This window comes from Mercenaria mercenaria, chromosome 7 (assembly GCF_021730395.1).
Source record: "Mercenaria mercenaria strain notata chromosome 7, MADL_Memer_1, whole genome shotgun sequence".
In the NCBI taxonomy this organism is placed as follows: domain Eukaryota; kingdom Metazoa; phylum Mollusca; class Bivalvia; order Venerida; family Veneridae; genus Mercenaria; species Mercenaria mercenaria.
In genome coordinates, this window is record NC_069367.1 from 87144755 (window position 1) to 87155048 (window position 10294).

Below are 10294 nucleotides of genomic sequence, written 5' to 3' on the forward strand. Positions count from 1 at the left end.
AGTTGGCTGGGTCTGACGTAGAACCTTTCTTAAAGATGGGAGCAACATTTGCCATTTTCCATATATCTGGCAGAGTACTGGACAGCAGGGATTTTTGGAAGAGTTTTGTAAGGACAAAGAGCTATAAAAATAAACAGCTGTGTATTTTATACTTCTTTGGTAAGGTTAATATTCTACGACCGGTCTTATTTGGTCGGGCCCTGCAGCTTTATGGGGATTAAGGTTGTTGAGAAGTTCGTCGATACCTTGTGTTGAAATTTCAATATCAGACACAGCATAGGTTTGTGTAGGCTGAACGTTTCTTTTCCGGGGATCTCTTTACCTGTATCTGCGATATCATCGTTTTCATAGAGCATGGGCGTAGGAGCGAGTTTAACTTCGGGGGGCCAAACCTTTTCGACCGGCGGTTTGTCGGGGGGGGGGAGTGTGATAGCGGCAATGTATCCTCGGTGCATTATTCGTGACAAAGACTCAAAGCCTTGTACAGTGATTAATTGGGCCATAGGCCCCTCAAACCTTTATGTTTTAGCAATCATTGAGTTATTCTGATGATACACACACGACTAGGCACTGAACTGTCTTAATCAGTCATATTATGTATTGTTCTAATTAAGTGTGCCATTTTTTTACATTCTTCTGTTGAAACCCTGGACATACAATCAGTTAGCACTGCATTTGTCTAATTGTGGTATAAAGTTGTGGAAATATCATTTCCCTTGAATGGACAATGAAAAACAAAAAAAATACATAACGTTTACATGCGTAAACAGGCTTAATAGTTAGGCCTACATTGATTTTGCAGACGCTCAAACCGGAACTGTAGTGATTGCGCTCAATGATATATTATTTTTATAAAATGTAAAAAATTCTTGGCGTGGCGCGTACAGATTTCAGTACTCACACTACGGAAAGAGACATTTTTAGTCAGAATACAAGGGAAGGCCAAATGCAAATCAGAAATCAGGTTGAAAAGAATTATATGATGCTAAGTAAATGTTATATTAGACTGCAATTTATATCTCTTTTCCAAAATATTCGGGGGGCCAAACTATACTTTGGCCCCCCCTCTCCTTGCTTTGGGGGGGGGGGGGGGGGGGGGGGGGCCTGGTCCCCGCTGGCCCCTCCCTGCTCCTACGCCTATATAATTAACGCTCATAGAGCACAGGAATCTGAAATTCTATCAATAAGACCCAAGAAGCTAGTCTGCCTTTATAAAAAATACCCCCTATCCAGTATATATAAAATAATATTATGGTTAAAAGTTGTCAACAACAAGCATATTATTTGCCCTGATGTAAAACTATTATCTATATCGGTTATTGGCAGGAGTATGGGGTTTTGACAGCGCACAGTTACTGCCCTTTAACCAAATGCGCCATTTGCACAGAAGGTAGAGATTAATTCGTCGTATGAGCAGTTAAACAATACATAACTTATAAGCACATGACTTTAAAGTTACATAAGGATTTTAAATGAGGGCTACAACATTGTGCTAATTAGTGTCAGGATATACAGTACTGTACTGGTTCGGAACCAGTAGCCGGACAGATTTTCATATTTCGGCGCCATTCATGTTTCATCTTTTGTCTTTTCCGCCTTATGAGACGAACCGCATATAAATTATGCGTCAAATCCTTCACCATAATTTACATATTTACAATATCACCACCATTATTTACAAGTGTCTGACAGGTGCAGACTAATTGAAGAGACAGATACTGACATACAAGGGAATCCGGGTACCAGACCCTAGCTCTTCTTCTTCCCGTTATGGAGTGAACTCGTTACTCGAACTGAACTCGTTACTCAAGTGAACTCTTTTTGAATAGACCCCTTGGTTCTTTAACGTGCCCGGTGTATAGCACCAATACACGCGAGGATTGCCTGGGTTTCTGACCAGTACACCTCTAGTTGGGTGGGAAACACTGAAAAGCATTTCTGAAAATTCCTGAGGCATCTGTTTGGGATTGAACCCCGGACCTCTGGATTGGAAAGCCAGCGTGCAAACCACTGAGCTATCCGTCCACCCATTATTCCCGCTAAACTATACTGGTTTCGAAGCAGTTTCCGTCGGCTAGTAGTATCCGTCAACGCGTTATTTTACGTTTTGTGACGTTCTTCACAATGAAGTTGAGATTGTTTCCATAACGCTACCATGCAATCCAGAGCTCTGTGAAATTTCAGCAACAAAGGGTAAAAACTTTCCAAGAAAACTTGAATTGTTCATTACATAATTGTTTTGTTTACATTCCGGACATGGAGGATTTCACATGCAACTAATGTGCATGCGCAAAGAATAACTCCATAATCCCCAATTAAGTTGAACGTTCCTCCTTTTGGCAGTCGAAACCAGATGATTTGCCAAAAATACATAATAAAGATAAAAATGAGTCATTTTTGTGCATCAACAATAATTTGTTTTCACAATTAAGAAGGCAAAAAACCAAAATGAAATATAGATGATTAGGTTACCCCTGCCAGATTTTCTTATCCAAGGGGAGTAACTGGTCACATACTATGTGCTATACAAAGTTACGGTTGTATCCTTTACGTAGTATATGTGTATATAAGATATATAAATTGTCGCTATGATGTCAACTGGCCGATTAGCTCAATCGGTAGAACATCGGCTTCACAAGCATGAGATTGCGAGTTCGAGTCTCGGGTTTTGCTTTTTTTTTACCTCCTATTTTCAACAAGCCTAATTTAACACCTGAACCTTCAAACTTCTTAAAATTGTATTAATTAATTTCACCAGAAAGATTTAAAAAAAACACGAATGGTGCTTTTCTAGTCATATTCACTGTAAAAATGTACATAAATATTAAAACAAAAATTGATGACGGAAACTGCTTCTGTAGTCAACTGATTCAGCTCTATTTATTCACCCCATTTGGAGCCCCTCGTGAGTTATCACGTGGGCTAGACACTATTGATATTTATGTTTTCGTAAAGCAGAAGAGCTAAGGTGTTCTCTTTACGGAACTGAAACGTTCAAGAAAAAAGATATTTTAAAAACCTTCATTTTATGACGGAAACTGCTTCGAAACCGGTAGTGAGCGTCATTGAAAAGTTACCACTTAATATATACCTCTCTACTTTTTTATACAATATCGGCGTCATTGTCATGGCCTGTGCGCGGTCTATTACCCAGAGACCCTGCCTGATCATGTCTTGTAACCCATTTCATGACAGTTGAGTGAGAACAGCACATATAACGTGCAATTTCTCGACATGAAAGTTCAGCGTCAACCATGCCAATGGCCTGATTGCGTTGATCGTGCCTTAAACGTGGCATTCTTAGCAAGGATATTCTTTTTTCTTAACATATTCCTTTTAGTCTGCTAACTTTCAAGTGCGCTGAATGATTTGCGATAGAATTTTCGTACATATCCACATTGCTGGAAAAAGTCATTTTGCACATCCAGCCCGTGCCTCAAATGGAGTTAATCGAATTTGACAAATCGACGCCTCAGAATAAGAAGGGCATAAGACCTAGTGTTACTTACGCCCTTTTATGAATCATACATTTTTTGAAACTACACACCAATGGGCATAATTCTGTAAAAAAAATATTTTGTCACAAACTGCTGTGTTGACCATATTCACCAATAATAAAAGGGCGTAAGTGAAAAGTTTTCAGAATCCCAGTAATAGAAAGGCGTATCTGCACTTAATTGTTGTACCAGAAAAGTCCACTATCTGTCATAGACGGTTTTTTTCATTTTGCCGAAAACTATGATTTTCCACTTACGCCCTTCTAATTCTGAGGCTTCGAAATCTTTACACCAGTAACGTCTCAGATGCGTCAAAAATGTAGTTGTGTTATGCTTCTGATGCAGTCCAATGCGATTTTTAAAATATAAGACCCGTTAGGGTGGTAACTTTTCAGTGACGCCGAGTATATTTGACAAAAATGAAGCCCAAACTGTACAAACTTCAGCTCCTTCTGCATGCAGTGTTGTAATCAACATCACACTGTGATGTAAAATATATGTTCCACGGGGCCTCAAATGGGGTACCCAAAAAGAAGTTATTTTCCTCATGAGGTAAACCAGTAGCCACACAAATATTTTGACAATGTTTTGCTGTTATTTTGATATCTTGTCCAACTAATTTGACGCGATCCTAGGAAATATTGAGATATTTTTTTCATATGGGCAATATCCCCACTTGCGTCAAACACTCGAAAGACCAAAATAGTCGAAGCAACTTCCAATGAAATTTTCATCGCTGCTGACACTTTACATGCTATAGGTTTAAATGCCAATTATTTCACTAACTGGCCATAAATTAAAATAAAATTTACGTTTCAACGGGGATTCAGTTCCTCATTAATCTGTGTACAAATTATCAAATAATATTCAAAATTACGAATTTTCTGGTGATTTAAACTTTTGTATGTACTGTACACGATCAACGTTTACCGTGTGTTTACACGCAATATAAAACCAATAACTTTACATGACTGTGTACTGTGATTTAACTTTTATTGACTTTGGTCTTGATGTGGACTACTTTTTGCGTTCAATGAGTTATCTTGGTCCTTCAAAGTTTTGACTTTAGATTGCTTGTCACAAATATAAAACAATCTGAACATCGAATTATTTTGACTATTTGATGTCGAAATAAGTAATTAAACTATTAGATAAACTAAATTACACATTTCTTTGTCCTTAATCTCTTTAAAAATGCAGTAGCAGCTACGAAAGCAACGAGAGGCCAACTACAGAAAATTTAAATTTTGTTTAATTCGAATTCTTGGTAATTCATACAGATATAGAATAAAATTAGTGCGATATTCGACAGCCTTGTATTTTATGTAACTATTAATACCATGAAGTTAAAAGTAGTGCATTTTATCAGCAGACAATTAATATGTAGTTTAATTATTTGTTCCCCACTTGATACATTGACAAGTGTAAACTACTGTGCATATGCTATGCTATCTTCATGCCCTGTTAAGACGGAAAGTTGTTTTGTAAACACAGGTGAGGTATCATCATAAAACCTAGCATTATACAGCCTTGTTAAACAGTGGTTAGTTGGAGACATGAAGAATAAACATGCAAATGATCCAGATGAAACACCTGTGTGAATAACGCCAAAATAAAGTGTTTACTACATGTGTCTGGAAACTGGTCCTGTGCAGATACTGGTGCCAAACCAGTACAGATGTTGTGTACCAGTAAGCTGTATTTGCTCTTTATTGAACAGTAAAGAAGGCACAGAGTGTTACAGACACAAGGGTAGTTCTGGCTAATATAACTTAACTGGCGCTGTTTTTTTTTCTGATGGTCGCGTCCAGATTTTAAATTTTGAATCCTTTGAGTATATGTAGTTATTTAATAAAATTGTCTTGGGGCCAATACAACTGCCCTAAGACAAGTAAGAGGGCCAATATCAAACCACTTATTTATTAAACATATAATGCTAGTATGAGCTGCGTCATGAGTAAACCAACTTAGTACATTTGCGGATGCGCAGGCTGGTCTGGATCCATGCTGTTCGCTTTCAAACCCTATTGCTGTAAGAAAAACCGTTAGCAAAAAGCATGGATCCTGACCAGACTGCGTGGATGGGCAGGCTGGTCTGGATCCATGCTGGTCGCACTATGTTGGTTTTCTCATGGTGCAGCTGATGTAAATTTGCATGAAAAATTGCAGTTACATGTGTTATATTAATATACTTTGTATTTATTAACTAACATTTATGTACCTTATTAGATGTTATATAGGGAAACATTTCTTTTGTATGGCAGATCATGCTGCAGTGAGAAATGAAGAAATTCCTGTTGTTGTGTGCCATGGAGTGCCATGGAAAAAGGATATGGAAAATACAGGGATGAGGATGTGGTATGTACTTGTTGATAAAATTGCTGGAATCAACATTATTTAGTTGTTTTACTTTGTACACTATCATAGCAGCTTTGAGTTGTGAAAATCATTTACAATATTTATTTAAATAGAAGGCATATTTTAGTTAAGTCATTTTCCAGTGTGTGGTCTTAACCTAGAGATTATATTTCATATATAGGGACTGACTTTATTAAATAGAAAATGATTGAAGGGAGGTAACTCAATTTCAAATTTTCTTACAAAATTTCATTATGGTATTGTGTGTACCTGTTTTGATTATTTTTGAAAAATGTGTCCTTTTATAGTGAAGCTGCAGGAAAGCAAGTTGGAAGTTATATACCCAGAATTCCAAGAGAAAAGGGGCTGTACGTCTGTGAAGGGTATTGTTATGAGATTAGGGAGTTGCTCAACAGATTGAATTGTTAATGTAAGGGAATAAGTATTAAAAAAATGCTGATCTAAATTCAAAATAATTTCACAGCAGTGTTCTTTAGGTGATCTACCAAATTCAATCCACTAAAGTAATGGCAGATGGGCCAAGCTAGTTTTCTCTCTATGGCTATTTTGAAAACTCAGAAAATACCACAGGCTCGATTTCAAAATTTCTGCTTTCCTTCAAATCATTCTGTTTTATTTAAAATGATAGGGCAAGTTTTCCCTTTTCTGAAAAAAATCTTTTCTTCTGAAACTGCTGGTTTGATAGTACAATAATTTTACACAGATGTTTTTATGCCCCAGGTGGGCATATCAAAATCGCACTGTCTGTCCATCTATGTGTCCGTGTAAATTCTTGCCTATGTTGTAACTCTGTTATCCATTAAGGGATTTTGAAATACTCGGTATAAATATTCACCATAGTAGCAACATGTCATGCGCTAGACTCAGACCCCTAGCTCCAAGGTCAAGGTCACATTTAGAGGTCAAAGGTTAACGGGGTCTGTTTGTGCCCGGTCTATAGCTCTGCCATCCATGAAGGGATTTTGAAATAACTTGGCATCAATTTTAACCTTTTTACCATAATGAGATGACGTGTCATGTGGGAGAACCAGACTCCAAGGTCAAGGTCATACTTAGACGTCAAAGGTTAAGAGGGTCTGTTTTGTGTCCAGTCCATAACTCTGCCATCCATGAAGGGATTTTGAAATATCTTGGCATAATTTTTTTTACCTTTTTACCATAATGAGACGATGTGTCATGTGCGAGACCCAGACTCCAAGGTCAAGGTCATACTTAGATGTCAAATGTTGATGAAGTCCGTTTTGTGTCCGGTCTATAACTCTGCTACAGATGAAGGGATTTTTAAAATTTCTTGGTATAAATGTTCCCTATATTAAAATGACATGTCAGATTGTTCTTGTTAAAGATATTTCTTGTTTTATGTAAGCTGGAATGTCAGTATCCACAAATGATATTGGATTGAAAGAATCCGATATGCAATGGGGAAACATTAGTCAGTTACTTCCCCTTATTATGTCCAAGAAGTAGATTGGTCCTTCTTCGGTTTTTATCATTGACTTCTTTTCAAAAGCAATACAGTCGAACTTTGATGGCTCGAACTCGAGGGTTCCGTGGAAATTAGTTCAAGTTTTCTGTTGTTCGAGCCATCCAAATGGCGGCCATTTTGAATTTGGGAATTCAAGAGCATGATGTGTTACAAACCTTACATCGCAATATATTGTCATATTTTACCAAAATTTGTGTATGATACGGATGATAAATAAAAAACGAACGCTGAAATATTTTTTATAATTTATTTTCAAACAAAAAAAAAACACATATAAAACATTATTATAATTACAAGAATTCGATGATGGCGTTATATTTTGTTTCTAATGTTTTGGGATCTAATTTTCGTTTTGTACCTTGCTTTCCAGCAGCCGACTTAGCTATCCCCCCGTTTCCGGGTCCTTTACTAAGTTGTTCAGCCTTGCTAAAGCAGTATAAAAAATGACATCAGATCTCCTGTTTTTATGCAGAAAAATAGACAGACATTGCTCAATTATCGGCAATAATTTTTTTTGTGATAATCAAAGCCCACTAAAGCATTGCAGTGAGCGAAAGTCACTTTGTCTAATTTGTTTGTCGTATACCGACACTAATTACATAAGCGTGTGAAAATTACGCACGCGCTGGTTAAAGGGGAAGCTTGGCGAATGAATGTCAGGCAGAGGTGTGAAAAACTTTGTAAACACAAGCCATTCCGGCGACAAATTGTCTGTCGACTGAATAGGAGTAATTATCACTGTAATTGAGCCGATGGGACCACCAAATGAGTTCGAGAGTTCGAATTTTCGAAGTTCGAGCGATCCGAGGTAGAACTATATAGAATAAAGAAGGAATAAATTCGGGACCGGGCAAAGAGTTCGAGCGATCCCGGGTGTTCGAAAGATCCGAGTTCGAGCCATTGAAGTTCAACTGTATCTATACTAAATTTCATTGGATTGGAAAATGATTAAGGACAGGTTTTCTTTTAGTGGCCCTCTGTTAAATTTAGGTTGGATTTAGACAAGCTTACTGTTGCTGAGTGACTGCTTTTTAATTTCTGACTTTTGCAGCCACCGCGACGTTACAGTTTGACCGTCACAATATAAAAACAAACTGTATATGTCGGATTAGTTCGACTAGGTTGGATTAATCATTTTATTTAGAAACCTACTCGTAAAAAGCATATTTTTTTTGATGAACCGCAACCTATTCATAAAAAGCATATTTATTTTGATAAACCGCAACATCTTGGATAAAGGTTATAAGGAAAAAATCAGAGGAATCAAACTGAAAGGGACCAATGTAATATTTGGTTCTCCTTGCACTTTATCATAAAACTTCTCAAGGGAAGTATCAAGCTAATGTTCCTCATTCTACAGTTACACAAATCTGTTTTGCTTTTCCTCAAAGTTGTTCACCATTTGTTAAATTGATTTTTACTCAGTGTTCATTATCTGAAATTATTTAGTGACAAGGCTTTTAACCCAAACCCTGCTGAATTTCTATAATGAACTTGTCCATCTTTGAATTTGGACAGTACAATTAGCTGTTAGAAGGGATGCTTACCAAAAAAGATACTCACTGAATAGCAAACATACTCAAACCCTAGGTTCCTATCTCAAAGATCAAGGTCACAGCTGGAGGTCAAAGGTCAGATCTTGTCCGGCCCATAACTTTGACATGCATTGAGGAATCTTGATTATATCTGGCATGAATGTTTAACTCAATGAGAAAGACTCTATCTTAAAGGTCAAGGTCACAGGGGTCAAAGGGCGAGCATGTTGTCTGTGGGCATCTAGTTTCTTCTGGTGAACAAGTTTGCAGTATATGGAATTTCACATAGCTGAAATACTTTTAGGTTGTATGGAAGGTCAAGTGACATGTTAAGCCGAGGACTTGTTTAGTTTGATCATTTTTGTTTTGCATGACTGGCTGTTTAATAACCTTGCATAAAATTTCTTCTCTAATTTTAAGATACAGGTCATGAATGTTAGGTTGTTATTATTAAATTGCTCAATAACTTCTTTTAGTTACATCTAGTAGTCTATATATTTTCTGAACAGTTAGAAAAGAGAAGTTTTTTCTTTTGTAGTGTGAAATAGCAGTGAGGCAGAATGGCTACAAAATATGGACTTCAGAAGAGAAGGCCTGTATTCTACATGCTGATTTGAGGGAACAATATTGGATTTTCAGATTTCATGCAAATGATAGAAAACATTTAACAAGTAAATAGATCATTTGTATTAAGAATAGTTATGGTTGGCATTTAATCTCCCGCATTGAGTGTATGCACACCTTAAACGTACACTATTAAACTTATTACAAACCCTTGTCCTAACCTTTAGTCAGTATATAGTACACTCAGTATGAACTTCAGGTTGAAGTTTTGGTGCAGTTATTTCTAAATGGATTCAAACTTAAAACAGTTGTTCCAAATCCTCCCACATCATATGACACAAGGTACATATCTCTGGCACCAATTTTTCATGAATTATGCCCCCTTTTACATAGAATTAAAAGTTGATTTTGATGCATTTTCACTATATCTGTTACTGCAGAAAGGATTTGACTCACCCTTAAAATTATTGTTCAGCATCATCACTCATTAATATGACACAAGCGTCATAACTCTTGCACGTATTTCATAAATTATCCTCTTTTTAGCACATCTGATGTTTTGGAAAAAATTGATGAGTTATTGTCATCACTTGGTCGGCATCGGCGTCAGCGTTGCCTGGTTAAATTTTATGTTTAGGTCAGCTTTTCTCTGTCAACTGTCAAAGGTATTGCTTTGAAACTTGCAACACTTGTTCACCATCAGTAGCTGACCCTGTACAGCAAGAAACATAACTCCATCCTGCTTTTTGCAAGAATTATGGCCCCTTTTGGACTTAAGAAATATCAGATTTCGTGGTTAAGTTTTATGTTTAGGTAAACTTTTCTCCTAAACT